The 16904-nt window shown below is 33.2% G+C and overlaps 1 pseudogene; it reads left to right on the top strand.

Moving 5' to 3' along the window:
* Window positions 1-10451, top strand: part of LOC115515012 — a 44207-nt pseudogene extending 33756 nt beyond the window's left edge.
* The last annotated feature ends 6453 nt before the right edge of the window (window positions 10452-16904 follow it).

Raw genomic sequence — 16904 nt, 5'->3', positions numbered from 1 at the left:
TTGGAATCAAGGTAATGCTGGCTTTATAGGAAGAGCTTGGAAGTTTTCCTTCCATTTCTATTTTTTGGAACAGCTTCAAGAGAGTAGGTATTAACTCTTCCTTAAATGTTTGGTAGAATTCCCCTGGAAAGCCATCTGGCCCTGGACTTTTTTTTTTTTTTGAGAGAGAGATTTTTGATTACTAATTCGATTTCTTTACTGTTTATAGGTCTGTTCAAATTTTCTATTTCTTCCTGTTTCAGTCTTGGTAGTTTATATGTTTCTAAGAATTTGTCCATATCTTCCAGATTGCCGAATTTATTGGCATATAATTGCTCATAATATTCTCTTATTATTGTTTTTAATTTCTACTTTGTTGGTTTGATCACTTCTCTTTCATTCTTTATTTATTTGGGTCCTTTCCTTTTTCTTTTTGATCAAACCCGTTAGTGGTTTATCAATTTTGATCATTCTTTCAAAGAACCAGCTTCTGGTTTCATTGATCTGTTTTTTTTGTTGTTGTTGTTGTTGTTGTTGTTGTTGTTTTTTTTCATTTGGATAGCATTGATTTCTGCTCTAATCTTTATTATTTCCTGTCTTCTGCTGGTGTTTGGTTTTATTTGCTGTTCTTTTTCCAGCTATTTAAGATGTAAGGTCAGGTTGTGTATCTGAGATCTTTCTTCCTTCTTTAGGAAAGCTTGGATTGCTATATACTTCCCTGTTAATACTGCCATTGCTACGTCCCAGAGGTTTTGGGTTGTGGTGTTATCATTTTCATTGGCTTCCATGTACTTCTTAATTTCCTCTTTAACTTCTTGGTTAGCTCATTCATTCTTTAGTAGGATGTTGTTTAGTCTCCAAGTATTTGTTATCTTTCCAAATTTTTTCTTGTTGTTGATTTCGAGTTTCATAGCATTGTGGTCTGAAAAATGCATGGTATGACCTTGATCTTTTCATATTTTTTGAGGACTGATTTGTGTCCCAGTATGTGGTCTATTCTGGAGAATGTTCCACGTGCACTGGAGAAGAATGTGTATTTTGCTGCGTTAGCTTGAAATATTCTGAATATATCTGTTAAGTCCATCTGGTCCAGTGTGTCATTGAAAGCCATTGTTTCCTTGTTGATTTTCTGTTTAAATGATCTGTCCATTGTTGTAAGTGGGGTGTTGAAGTCCCCTACTATTATGGTATTATTATCAATGAGTTTCTTTATTTTGTGATTAATTGATTTATATATTTGGGTGCTCTCACATTTGGAGTATAAATGTTTACAATTGTTAGGTCTTCTTGGTGGATATAAGTTCATTGTTATACATGATGTGAGTTACAGGATATGAGGTCTTTTGTGTGTGGATATTGTGTTGTCTGAACACCGTTTGTTGAAAAGACTTTTTTTTTCACTATTGAATTGTCTTGGCACCTTTGTCAAAATTTAATTGGACATTAATGTGAGGGTTTTTTTCTAGACTTTAAAATATTATTCATCAATCTATTTGTCTATCTTTATGCCAGTACCACATGTGTTAATTACCATAGCTTTGTAGTAAAATTTATTATCTTTGTTATTATTATCTGGATTCCATTAAGGACAGTATTCATAGCAAAAATCTCCTTATGGCTGAATCATCTCTCAACTTAGTCACCTCTCTTATGGCTGTAGTTCATGAGTAATACAAATGACATAATTTATTTTGGTATTTATTTTCATTATATACTAGGGAATATGGCATCTAATTTTGTGACCCACATTCCACAACTTTGCAAGAAATTTAGTTTTTTAACTTTATTTATTTATTTTGAGAGAGTGAGAGCAGGGAAGGGGCAGAGAGAGAGGGAGAGAGACTCCTAAGCAGGCTACATGCTATCAGTGCAGAACCCCATGTGGGACTTGATCTCATGAATCATGAGATCCTGACCTGAGCCGAAATCAAGAGTCGAGTGCTGAAACGACTGAGCCATCCAGGCGTCACAGGATATTTATTTTTTTTAATTTTTTATTAAGATTATTCTTAGCTAGTTTTAAGTGTATAAAATTTTATATTCAAATTATTTGCATGTAAATCTTATGTTTATGTTATATTAACAATTTTTTTGAAAATATAATACTTCTACCCTGTAAACATAAGATACAATTAAATTAAAATTAATTTCATGTCTTTATGAATGAGACACTTATTGACATTTATTAAACTAGAGAATGAACAGCATAAATGTGAACACACCATAGGTTACAAAAATTAACATTATGTCTGGTACATAGCAGTAGAGGAACAATTGTTTATTGATTAGAAGAGATTTTCTGGAAAATGTATATCAATTATGGAAGCTGCTTACCTCTGCAACTAGTATATCCATCAGTCAATTATTCAAATCAGTAAGCATTGACTGGTCATTGTTATAGACATGGGATATATATCCAATATTTATGGCTGGAAAGTATTTATAGTATGTTATAGATATAAACAATTAAAGAGGAACTGTTTATAGTGATAAGTATTAAAATATAGACAATCTTCCTATGTGTTATCAGATAAGAAGTAAAGTTTAAATTAATTCATTGAAGATAAGTAGGGCTGATATGATTAGAACTTCTGAGGATTCCTACTGCTGCCAACTGAACTTTAAATTATCTATCTTCACTAAAAATAATTTGTTTCTATTACTCAAATTTTATTTTAATACTATCTTACAACACAAGTATTTATGAAAGAAGTTTTGAGAAGAGTAAAGATAATAAGCTGAAGATATTTTTGATGTTAATCCGATGCTAATTATTAATGGTGAGAGAGAGCTATTGAGAGAACAGGAAAGAATTAAGTTGCAAGATCTCTGGTCCCATTTCCTTAAAGAATGTTGACATTCTTATAATAGATCATTGTTGCTGTCTCATCTTTTACTCAAATCCTGTGATACATTTTGGGAGGAGAGGGATTAGATGAGTGCTACTACAGTTGCCCATCTAGTCACTCAGTGGTTTGAGGAAGAAGTAAGGGTAGTGATAGGGCTTCAGACCCTCTCTTCTAAACCAGGGTATGTAATGCATATATTCACAACAGTTTTTCTGTTCTCAGCCATCATGGCCTCTCATCATAAAAATTTCCAGTCTAAATCTGCAAACTTAGAGTCCAGCTTAATACCTCTCATTGTGTGAGAGCAGAAGCTGATATATATATTTAGTAGGAGAAAATTCTCCCAATAAAAATATGATATTTTTAATTAAAAAAATTGATACCCAGAACCAAATTAGTCACTCTTTCTTCCCCAGATCAGTATTTTTGTTGTACAGAATGAGGTTACATTTGTCAGCAGGAGGAAAACAGTATCCTAGCACTCAACACTGTGTTTATTCTAAGCACAACTACCTGAGAAAATTAACTAGTATTAGAGAAGAAAATACTCCGCTTGAAAGTAAATTTGTGCACAGACCCTGAGTTAAATATTATGTTCCAGTGAGATTAGCAAACATCAAATATCAACAATAAGGAAAAAGTCACTGAAATTCTTAAGAGCAAATAATCTGCCATTCTCCATTTCTTTATCTGAAAGTTATCTGCTCCAGCTATCAGGAAGAGGCTGTCAATCAGCTCTATTGCTGGAATGAAGGAGTAGATGGTACAGTTTAATTTTATTATGGAAATTGATTTGCATCTTTTATATTTCTTGATTGAAATCTTTCCAGGTAATGGCATTGAAGAAGACTCATAAAACTGCCATGACTGGGGTAATAACTATTATTATGATCAAATTTAATAAAAAAAAAAACTTGCCTGCAATATGGGAACTATGAATAATTCATGTATACTGTTGCTTAAAATGTGATAGAGAGGAAAAGACTTGTAGAAAAAATCTTAATGTATCCAGACAGGGATGATAATTGGTTTTTGCAAATAATGAATACTTCATGTACAAACCAAGACTAACAAGGCTAGAGGAGAGGACTCCACACAGAGGAAATAATACCACATATCTGATTTTTGCTGGATAAGAAGGATAAGTGCATTTTTTAAAACAACTGTCAGAAAATGTATATTCTAAAAATTATATGTTAGAACATCACAGTGTTTCTTTTACCTAAAGTATTGAGGAATTTTAAAATGCCTGTATTCTTAGAGAACAAAACCGATGGTTACCCGAGGAGACGTAGGTGGAGCGGATGGGTGAAATAGGTGAAGGGGATTAAGAGCACGCTTACAGTGATGCGCACTGAGTAAATGCACAGAATTGTTGAATCACTTTATTGTCCACACTTGAGACCAACATAACAGTGTATATTATCTACGCTGGAAATAAAAGTAAATATTTATTTATAGTAATAAAAATTTCTTCCCAGAAAAAAATTGTGATAAAGTCTATATTCATGCTTGTGAATAACCTATGAAAAAATGACCATGGACTCCAGTGATCAAATTTAGCATTTTCCTGTGTATATTATTTAATCGTCTGAGAGACCTAAAAATCCAAGTAACTCGAAGGATTTGTACAGATTCAATATTGGGGCAATATTTGTTTTGAAAAAAAAAACGGTTAAAATGTTATTGTTAATTTATTTGACATAATGGAATTTTTACATGCAGAGCCACATCTCTAGCTATAATCTAATTCTCTATATAAGTTTTGTTTCAATATAATCTTGTTTCTTTTAACTTTGTTAATCGCTCTTTTTCCTGCTTTTATTGGCTACCATCTGGTGGAAAAAAATTGCAATAGCAGAGGAAGGCTAAATATAGGTAATAAGACAAAGGTTTTAATTGTAAATATGATTGTCACGTAACACTACTGATATGGGTAGCAAGTTTAGTGTTAAAATCTTGTTAGTACCATACCCAGTTCCCTTACAACTATGCCTATTCAGCTCTTAAATAATTTTAAAATTTATATTTGTTTATGTATAATATGGCTATCATACTTTAACAAGTTCTAAGGAGATGGGGACCAATTTGTTTTAATTATTTCAGTGTAACCAGTATGCCCTGCCATAGACAGACTTATTTTACAGACATTGTTTCAGCATAATTATTAATAGTACCCCCTTTCACTCTCCAACTATACTGTATTAAATAATAAATTATACATTCCTTTTATATATAATCAGTACTTTGCATGGTACCTATAGCCATATTATGCACTAAACATTTTTAATTTTTTCAGAATTTCTATTGAGTTTTATTTTCCACTTATGTTAGATAATTTGGCATAGATTATTTGGGGATTCTACATGAAGACAACATCAAGAAAATAAACCTTTTAATTTTAATAACAATGTAATAGTTGACCAGTTACTTCACATCTCATTATTTTGGAAGTATATTAAATAGATGATAGCTTATAAAACCTGAAAGTTTTTCTAAGAAGTTAATAAGTACAGTGTAGAATACAAACATCTGTTCTTTGGTGATTAGTTCATCATGTCTCAAAACTTATCTCCCTGCACTTGTGAATAAGTGGGCTGAGAGAATGATTTGATAGGTACAGTGCATTGGTAAAAATACCGTACATCCCATAATCAATATAAGGCAAAAGATGTTATAATAATATCACATATACATATAGTGATGTGTATATCATGTGGGCAGAATAATTATATTAAAATTTTGTTAAGAATACATTCTCACAGAGTACTGCATAGTACTCCTTTTGATTAAGCTCATAAAGAGCTTATAAATCTCAGAACTTCTTATTTGTATTTATATCGTTTAAGTTGTAGATTTTTATCTTTAAAAAATAATCCAAAAAATGTTATTATTGCTATTTAATTTTTAAAACGTTATGATGACCCTAGAAATCACGTAGCCAATCTACTTGATTTTAAAAGCAATAGAGGTCATATTCTAATCTGATGTGTGCTTATTTCTTTATAAGTTACAACAATTAACTTCAAAATGCTTTGAAGTAATATGACAATGTAAATAAACAACTATACCATTAAAATTTGTTGCAGTTAGTTGAGTATTTAGCTATAGTTAAATCATAAACCTGTTGTTCAGTTTTGGTTCATTTTCTGTTTATTCTTAAAAGATTTGTTAATCCTAGCTATTAAGAAAGAAATCAATGTTAGAGTGGCCATGAGAATTTTTAAAATTTTTGAATTTTGAAGTTTTTAAATTAAGAATTATATAAGGGGAAAATATAAAACAAACAAACAAAAAACAACTCCCTGTTTCTTTAAAATATGAACTTAATGATGTTAAATAATAAAGATAAAATATTTTATGTGTATGTAATACATAAATATTTTTTCAATGTAAGAAAATTCTAATGATTATGATCTATATTCTTATCCATATATATCCATATATATTATATATAATGTAGTTTGTATATAATATTGTAGATAATAAAATATATATATATATATATTAGATACCATTTATCTTTTTCTTTTTTTTTTTTTTTTTAATTTTTTTTTTTTCAGCGTTTATTTATTTTTGGGACAGAGAGAGACAGAGCATGAACGGGGGAGGGGCAGAGAGAGAGAGGGAGACACAGAATCGGAAACAGGCTCCAGGCTCTGAGCCATCAGCCCAGAGCCCGACGCGGGGCTCGAACTCACGGACCGCGAGATCGTGACCTGGCTGAAGTCGGACGCTTAACCGACTGCGCCACCCAGGCGCCCCATCTTTTTCTTTATAATATGCATTCAGGCAGCCTTCTCACACCACATCATCTGCCCCTTTCAGGTCTCATATTTTGCAACACAGAAGTTTATATATTTATAATAAGATATATTAGGAAATACTAGTTGATACAGTAAAATTAAAGTTATATAAAAATCATTTATAAAACCCTTAATATTCAACTCTACATAATTGTATGTTGTAAAGGAAAAGCCACACAATCTTTCTTATAAGTGAGGTACCAAAAAAAACCACCTAGGACTGTATTTATAAATAAGTATTCTTTTAAGTTCTCAAATGACTCTACAGTTAACTAAGATATTATTAATATATGAGTTGAGTATAAAAGAGAAATAATGGCTGTGGTAAATATTGGTGCATATATATAAATATACAATCTTATTGAATTTCTTGGAAGATGCTAGGAAAATAGTTTATTATTATGAAAGCTGTTAAAAAAGTATTTAAATTCCCATTTTCCTATATAAACTGTATTGTGTGGTAACCAAAGATTTCATGAGAGAAAGTTTCTTTTTTAAACATACCTCAGCCAATAAATTAATAAGGGTATTAGCATTAGTGTATCACCATTTTGCAACCCTGAAGTCATTAATTATATATAGGTAATTGTCATCAATGGTTTCTAATAGAGCAATGTCAAAAACCAGCCATTATGGACTTCTGATGCAAGTGCTTTGCATCTACTATATAAAATTCTTTCTAAAATTGAAAAGTGAATCTGTGGATCTAACTGTTGATTCACATAGAATAAGAAGGCAGAAAAACATGTTAAAAGACACAATAGAGAGGTGATCAGGAAAATTTAGATTGTGTGAAACTATGTAGGACGAATAACCTATTTTCACAAAATTCCCAGAGGGAAGAAAAAAAATTAAAAGGAGAAAAAGAGAAATACATAAAGAGAAATCTAAGGGACACACTGGCTAATTCCATTGCGTAGACCTCATTTGTACCCTGATCCCAACAAACCCCCTGCAAAACTCTTATATGAGGTAACTGGGGAAGTCTGAAAACTCACTGGGTATTTGATGATAATTAGGAACTAACTTTAAGGCAGTTGATGTAATTATCATGTTTTTGAAAGATTGTTTAAGAGGCACATATGAAACATATAAAGAAAAATTTAATAAAATAGTTTTTTAAATAATGTGATATTGGGTTAATTAGTGGGGATAAAAATAAAACAACATTGGTCATGAATTTTTATTCATCGAAGCCAAATGATGGATACATGATACATGGTTAGATTTCTCTCTTTTTACATGTACATACAGTTATATGAATTTATATTCTTATATATGCTTATATACTTACACATATATGTGTGCATATATAATTGTATGTTTTACATAGATATTCTTAAAGTATTCCTATTTCTTTTAACTTCTTTCCTTAATGATTTTCTTTAATGTAAACATACCTTAAATTTTATATTAGACTTGGTAATATTCAGTATTGAGATAGAGATGCTCTCTTTGGATTATATTTTTATGTTTTGGTGTAATTTATTTAAACAAATGAAAAGAAAGAATTTATAGAAATGCATTTTGTGTAAAAGAATGACATATAATTTTAACCGAATGGTTTATGGACGAAACGTTTGAATGACAAGAATATTTCATTATTTGCACAGAAAACTCTGCTTATGTGTTTCAAGGCTCCAATTATATCCTTTTTATTCTTCAGAAATTGCATTTTAAATCCTTAAGATGATGCAGTTCGCTGCATCCCAATGTTATATTTTGCAAGACTTTTTATTCCCCAGATTAGTACAGTTAGGCAATGAAGGGGGAAACTAACTACATTGGAAGCAAGGGCATTTCGATTGCTAGGACAAGTCATATTGATACATTATTTAATCTGAAATGAGAGAATTCTTCCCTTATGAGAAAACTACTGAATATTAGCTCTAAAGGTATATCCTTTACCTATTTAGTTCAATATTATGTATTTTTTTAGTTCCAGTTTTAAAAGGAATGACACATGAGGTAAAATAGAGACCAATGATAAAAGTTGTGGTAAAAATGATTTTGCTTAGGCTCACTTTTAAACTTTAGTGGGTTGTTAATTTATGCATAAATGTGTGCTGCATTAAACATGCTTGCTATGATCAGTTTCTATGACAACCAACAGGCTGGTAGATTATATTGATTTGTACAGTATGGTTTCCAAGGTCGTGACCAATTTATTAGTCCTAATTATTGTAATAAAATGACTGGCAAGAGTAACTGTAAAATAAGTGATAGCAGTTCACCATTTAAAATATTCTTATACTCCAAAGGGTGTTTACATGCCTAAAAAAATCCTTATGCTAGTAATTGGGGAAGGTAAAATCAAAGAATGAGTCTAAAATACATATTAAGCTAATGATTTAAGTTTAAAGAACCAGATTGGTTTTTATTTGATATAAGAAGGGTTGAAATATTTATTCACCAAACTGTATTGAAAAATGATCTTAGTAACTTTCAAATAACATAATGCTTAAATAAGCTGTGTGTCTTATTCTGTATGCTATAACAAAGTAGTGCATAAATTATTTCTTACAGTTCTTGAGGCTGGTAGCCTGAGATCACAGTGCCAACATGGTTGGGTAAAGACCCTTTTCTGGGTCAGGAGTGAGCTAACTCTGTAGGGTCTTTTTTTGCAAGAGCACTAATCCCATTCATGAGGACCACACCTTCAGGACCTAAGTAACTCTTAATATCATCACATTGGGTATTGATTTCAACATATGGGTTTTTTTTCAGGGGTATGGCACAGTCGCACTATAGTACCTTGTTACCATAATCTTTATCATTTCCTCAAGACATATACCCTAAATAGCTTTTCATTTAAAAAAAAAATGGCAATTACAAGGAAATAATGTGGAATGATAGTTATTTAATTCTTTGTACAAACACACGCAAAGGCTCTTAAAAGTCTAAGTAGTTTCCTTCTTCTGAGATTATGGACTGGGGTTGGCAACTTTGCAGTGCCCATAAAAGTTGCAAAATAAAATAAGGGTGTAAGGCTTTGGCTCCCAGAGCTGCACCATGATGAATGGCAACAACTAGCATCTTACAAAAGGCAGCAAAAAAGAGAGCCAAAAGAAAGTAGCTGACCCGTTTTTTAAAGACACATTGATATGATGTGAAAGCAACAGCTATGTTTTATATAAGTAGAGCTGGAAAAAAGCTAATCTGAAGGATTCAAGGAACCAAAATTGCCTCTGATGTGTATATTGATTGCATCAAGGGTAGTGTTTTTGAAGGGAGACTTGCTGATTTGCAGAATGATGAAGTTAGAAAAATCATGCTAGTTACCAAGGATGTTCTGGGCAAAAACTGCCTGACCCACTTCCATAGGATGGATTATACTTTTGTGCTCTGTGATAAACAAACAAACAAACGAACAAAAAACAGGCTGTGATTGAGGTTCATGTTGAAGTCAAGAATTCTGATGGTTATTTGGTTCTTCTACCCTGTGTTGGTTTTACTAAAAAAAATGCAACAGTAAGACTCAAAAGACTTAAGTTCAGGACCACAGGTCTGCAAAATCCAGAAGAAGTTGATGAAATTCATGATCCAAAAGTTGTAGACGAATAACTTGCAAGAAGTCGTCAATAAATGGAGTGGAGAGCATTGTAGAAGATACAGAAAGGGTTTCCAATTTTTTTTATCTTCTCCATGATGTCTTTGATAGAAAAGTAAAAGTGCTATAGAAGCCTAAATCTGAATTGGGAAAATTCATGGAACTTCATAGTGAAGGTAGTAGTTCTGAAAAGCTACGAAGGGTGAGACAGGTTCTAAAGTTTAACAAACTGATGGGTACGACTCAGCCGTCCAAGAATTTATATAAAATTCAGACTTTTAATGCTGACGAAAAGTCTTATTATAAAAAAAAGTAATGTTATCAATCCACTTTGGGGAAGAGACTTGAACTTGATTTAAAAGTACAAATTCTTTTAAAATAATCCTTGGAAATTCAGGATGCTTGGGTGGCTTAGTCAGTTAAGTGTCCAACTTCGGCTCAGGTCATGATCTCAAGGTTTGTGGGTTCAGCCCTGCATCAGGCTCTGTGCTGACAGCTCAGAACCTGGAGCCTACTTCAGATTCTGTGTCTCCTTCTCTTTCTACCTCTCCCCACTCTTGCTCTGTCTCTCAAAAATAAATAAATGTTAAAAAAAATAAAAACTAAATAATCTTTGGAAATTCAAAGTTGCTATTTCCAAATGACTGTAATATCCGTATTTATACAAATGTCATTTCAACCTACCTTTCCAATTTCTCTCATGAAATGTGATGAATAAGTATTTTAATGTATTTGTTTTTAATGTGCTTTAATGTATTAATGTATTTATTCATATTTTCCTTTATGTTTAGTAATTTTTTTTATATTGGTTCAGAAATTCTCACTACTAATGTGACTTACTCCTTATTTACCCCTTAAGAATCTTTAGCTTTAGATTTTGCAGTTCACACTTTTACATTTACATTACATCTCTAAGTTCTTTAATATATGCTGGTGAGGAAGCAAATAAAATTTGTTTTCCTACCAGTTTCAAATGTGTGTGTGTCTGTGAGTGTGCAGACACATTTTGGGGGTTCCTATTATGTTCTGGTTATAAATAAGGCTATATGCTATTTTTAAAACTGCCTTTCCCCATACAATTTAGAATCAGTTTGTCTATTTCTACAAACTATCTTTTGACATTAGCACTGGAATTACATTTATTCTGTAGCCCTATTCAGTAAAAATTGACATCTTTGCAATCCATCACTCTGTATATTTAGTTATTTAAAAATCTTTAAACTTCATAATGTTATAAACATAAAATTTTTATTTAAAGTTCTGTAACAACTTTTGTTGGATTTTTAATGATTATTTTATAGTTATTATATATAACATATATAATATATAATAATGTATATTATTAGTATAATATATATTTTATTATATATCATATATTATTATTTATAGTCTTTTTAAAATATATTCCTGAATTTGGCTAATAAATATTTTCTTATGATTTTGTATCCTTGTTTATGAGTAAGATGGGATAGTAATTTCTTTTCTCATACCGACTTAGCAGATTTTAATGTTATGCTACCAAATTAGCTGATGACTGTTTCCTTTTTTTTTTCGTTGTTTGGAAAAAAAGTTAAGAGTAGAATTATTTGTTCCTTTAGAGTTTAATAACCAAGTAAAACTATTTGAAACTGCTGTTGATCTGTATAAGAACATTCTAAAACACTGATTTATTCTTATGGGATTACGCAGGACTTTTTTTTCTAAATTCAGCTTTTAGAAATTATATATTTCACAGAACTTATTTGATCTCAGTGCTAAATAACTTGACAGCTTTGTTCATAGTATTTTCTAGTAATTTTTAATATCTATAGAATTAGTAATTTTTAAAAAATTTCTGATGTTGTGCCTTCTTTTTCATTTCTTAATTTTCCAGATTTTTGTCAGTATTATCAGTTTCTTTCAAAGAATAGCTTTTGAGTTTGTTGATCCTATCTATTGTATCTCTGGTTTCTTTTTTATTCATTTCTTTTGTTTTCTTGAGTGTTTTCTTCCTTTTTTGCAGATTCATATCCTTTCCCATTTTCCTATGTGGATTGCAGAATTTTTGTTGATTTACGTATATTCCTTTTATATTGTAAATATCGTTTCATTTCTGATTTAGAGCAAACCAAAATGTTTTTCCCAATTTCCTATGTATGTTAATTTTGGTATTCTTCATTGAAGAGAAACCTATTTAGAAGTATCACAATCACTTTTGTTTTGATAGTTGTTTTTTTAATTTTCTGTGATAAGTATTTCTCATCACTCTTACCCCTTTGTCACATATATATCCCCCTTCATTTACTTTTGTAATCTTTGAAATTTTATCTTGGCATGTTTTCTTTAACCTCTTTGGGACTCTTTTTCCTGAGATTGAATAATGACTTTTCACTTTCCCCATATGGTGAGTCACTCTACTCCATATCTATGGATGATATTTCATTTCAGCATTGATTGATGCTGCCAAATTTATCCTATATTAAATTTCTATGTATGCATGAGTCCATCTGTAGCCTATTTTGTTCCAGTAACCTATTTTTCTCTTGTTGATATTTATTTCTCTGAGTGCGCACTCTGTCTTACTGTATGATAGGTTAATTAACATTTCATTTTCCAACTTTAGGTTTACTTGGTTATTTGCATATTCTTACATATAACTTTTAATTAATGTAACTAGTTTCTTTAAAAATTCAAATATCCTAAAATATGCTTTAAAATACTTGATTCACAACTCAATATATGCAGTTGACATATAATTTATATAAAATAACTAAATATCTGGATTATTCCTGGGTTTGCTGCCATTGTCTCTTTGTTCTCTGGATTGGTTATATATACTCACTTTTGTATACTTACCAGTTTACAAGTTTATGAATATTAGTGATATATTCTAGGCATTTTGTCAAACAATAGGGTTTCGTATATATGTATTTTCCCCCTTCTGGTTTTTTTTTTTCTCTCTCTCTTTTTTTTTTTTTTTCAGTGTAAGGCTAGTAAGGCAGCTATTTATTTTCTCAGTCCATTCAAAGATTTATCTTGGTCAGGGCTTCATTACAGCTTTGAGAAGGTATAGTCTTCTTTTGTTTCACCTTTATTTACAGATGTGGCCTTCTAAGTTTTCTACAGTATAGGATTAAGACCCTCATGGTTTTCTGTCTTTGCAGCTCTGAAAATTTGAGAGTTCAGAGATACCTTGCCTAGCTCTTCAGCTGCCTGCCCCATACAGCTTCACAAACAGGCAAATGCCTAAGGCGGACAACTGTACTGTACTTAAGGCTCTCTTTCTCCAACAGATCTTTTATTTTCCTAAAACAGGAAGGCAGTACTGCAGGAGATTTTATTCTTTCTTTTAGAAACTTGCAAATTAACTCTTCAGCCCCTTACTTCCTGCAGAATAGCTAGTTAGCAGTTATATCATGGGGAAGTGTTGTCATGGGGTTGAAACCCATCAGGTTAAAAAATGTGTTACTCCATCATCCACAGCTGCTAAAAATTGTTGGCTTCTCTTTTACAAGGACTCGTAGTATAAATTTACCCCAATCTTCAGCTAGTGCCCAGGATCTGCAAACGAACTGTTTGGAGATAGTTTGACTTGAGTGATGAATATACAAATGGACAATGGCAAGACCATATGTGAAAGCAGACATCTGACCTGCAAATTCTGCAGCCAACAATCCGGAAAGTCAAATCAAAATTTCTGCAGCAGTCAGGCCAGAACAGTCAGAAGCTGGACAGGGACTACTAGCTTCCATAAGTTTTACACTCACTCCCAAATCAGAACCAACTGGACAAAGCCAGATAGGCCCCCCAAAACAGTCACATAGGGTGATCCATTTCTAGTTAGCCTGCCTCCAGCTTCCCTATGGTAACAACCCCCAATGAAAGCATAATTTAAACCTTCCCCACCATAAAGCTTTTTTTTTCCACCATAAAGCTTTTCCACTCCCCTGCCTTTCTTTGAGTCCCAGACAAATGCTGTGATAGTGGCTGGTTCCCTTCTAGCAAACTCTGAGTAAACAACCTCTGTTCTCATTTGTTTATTTCTACATAATTCATCTTGGAAGGGTTCTTGTCTCCATGGAATTCTATGTTTTTTTAATGTTTATTTTTTGAGAGAGGACAAGCAGGGGAGGGACAGCAAGAGGGGGACACAAGATCTGAAGCAGGCTCTATGCTGACAGGCTGACAGCAGCAAGCCCAGTTTGGGGCTGGAACTCACTAACCACAAGATCATGACCTGAACTGAAGTCAGATACTCAACCAACTGAGCCATCCAGGTGCCCCTCTCTGATGAGATTTTGGGGTGATTGGGGGGGTTCGGAGCTGAAGCCAAGAAAGAACTCTTGAAGATCTCTTTGGTGCAAAAAGGTGATTTTATGAGAGCATGGGGACAGAACCAATGGGCTGAGAGAGCTGCCCTGGGACCCTGAAGAGAGATTTGTTATATACTTGGGAGTTGAGGGAGATAAAGACAAGGGGAAGTTTCCAAAGGGATTTTCATATGCTAAAAAAGACTAATAGGAGACTGGATGCCTGGCTATTGTCAAGCTAAGGTTGTTTTTCCCTCTAGCAAAGCATTAACATTAAGACCCTAGGGAGTTCCTGGAGAAAAGTTTTACTCTGCCTGCCTCAAGTATTTGTCAAGGGGCTGCAGGTTATAAAGAAATTTAATTTTACCTGCCATTTCCTTATGCTTTTGTTTCCCACATCATTCCCCCCTGAACAATTTTGACAGTTAAATCTTTAACTTTGCTGAGGGTAGAAGATCGTCTCCTTTGTAACTTCTTCCTGCTGTATAGAGGTTTAGAGACGTCTCTACCTTTGGGTGAATATTGGTCAGTTGGGGTACTTATATAGAAGAGTACCAAAGACAGAGGCAGCCGGTCCAAGGTAGACCACATATAGGAACCTCCTTGAGTAGAAAGGATCATCTGTCAGCTAGAAGGTATGGCGGTGAAGGAGTCTTGGCACCAGACAGGGAGACACAGGAAAAGACAAAAAAATAAGGTTGATAATGAGAAAAAGAGAAGCCTAAATAAAAAATCTTTGATAATTTTCCTCCAGTCTTTCTTGTCATTTGAAGAGAAATTTGGGGTCTTCCACTGGTTCAGAGGAATAAAAAGATACATCAACTGGCATACTAGATTTCTTTATGAGAGGAAGTTGGTTGAGCCTGGGTGACACAGTCGGTTGAGTGTCTGACTTCGGCTCTGGTCATGATCTCGCAGTTGATGAGTTTGAGCCCCGCCTCGGGCTCTGTGCTGACAGCTCAGAGCCCAGAGCCTGCTTCAGATTCTGTGTCTCCCTCTCTCTCTGCACCTCCCCTGCTCATGCTCTGTCTCTCTGTGTCTCAAATATAAATATAACCATTAAAAAGATTTTTTTTAGATTCCTGTATGAGGAAGGTACAGGTTTAATTCTTGATATGTGAATCCATGAGGAATGCCCCTTTAACTTACTGCAGTGGGAATATGTAATATGACTTGGTAAGGGTCCTTCCATTTTGCAGTTATATCCCCTGCTGTATTAGACTTCCAGTTCTTTAAATAAACAGTATTTCTTGGGTTTCTATGGGGTGGATTTCTAGTAGCTGTCAGATCAAATTTAAGAAGGATATGGTTTGCATGTTCATTTAGAGATTTATGAATTAACCTGGCCTCAAGTGAATAATTTAAGAGAACATTATAGTCTCCATCTATTGATAGGTCTACATTGAGAAAAGATTTTCCATATAGTAACTCAAAGGGGCTTACCCCTATTGGTTGTTGTGGGGCAATTCTCATTCTGCGAAGCCCTACCAGTAAAAGAGTAACCCAGTTTTCTTGAGTTTCAATGCTTAGTTTGGTAAGATGCTGCTTTCAGGTGTGGTCAGCTTTTTTAGCCTTTCCAGAGGATTGTATATACGAGGCAAAATATAAATAGTAATTATTTTTTAAGGACTAAGCTATTTGTTGAGTTTTGTGCAATAAAAGATGGTCCATTGTCACTTTGTAGGGACCAAGGGAGTTCAAATCTAGGGACAATTTCCCTTAGCAAAGTTTTTGTCACTTCAGTGGCCTTTTTGGTCTTACAAGGGAAGGCCTCTATCCATCCAGTAAAGGTATCTACATAAACCAATAAGTACTTATACCCTTTGCATGATGACATTTGTACAAAATCTAATTTCCAGTCCTTCCCTGGATACATTCCCTGCCTTTGGAGTGGCCTTAAAAGAGGCAGGAGGCAAATAGCACCCTCTGGATTTGCTTATGCACAAATAGCACATGATTGACAGGCTTGTTTTATGGTAGTGGTTAAATTAATCCCATCAAAGTATCTTTAACCAATTGTCCCAGGGCCTTTTTACCTAAATGAGTAGCTTGGTGTATACCCTGTATTAGTTTCCATTAGTTGCCTTTGGCTATAAAGACTATTCTTCTATCATTTATAAACCAGTCCTGTGCAGTTTTTGAGAATCCCCATTCCTGGGGTACTTGGGTTTCTTGATCTGAATAGACTGGGAATATATCTTTTATTGGTGTCAAGACTGGTATGAGGCTCAGTATTTGCCTTATATGAGTGCAGCTCACAGTCTGCTAGGTTATTCTGTTTAGATTCTCTGGATCTGTCCTTTTTATGTCCCCTGAGATGAATTACAACCACCTCCTTGGGTTCATATATAGCCTCTAAGAGGGCTATTATTTCAGATCCATATTTAATGGGAGAGTTATGAGTTGATACTCCTTCTCCTTCCAGATTGCC

This window comes from Lynx canadensis, chromosome B2 (assembly GCF_007474595.2).
Source record: "Lynx canadensis isolate LIC74 chromosome B2, mLynCan4.pri.v2, whole genome shotgun sequence".
NCBI classification, from domain to species: Eukaryota; Metazoa; Chordata; class Mammalia; order Carnivora; family Felidae; genus Lynx; species Lynx canadensis.
This window is presented reverse-complemented; position numbering and strand designations above follow the sequence as displayed.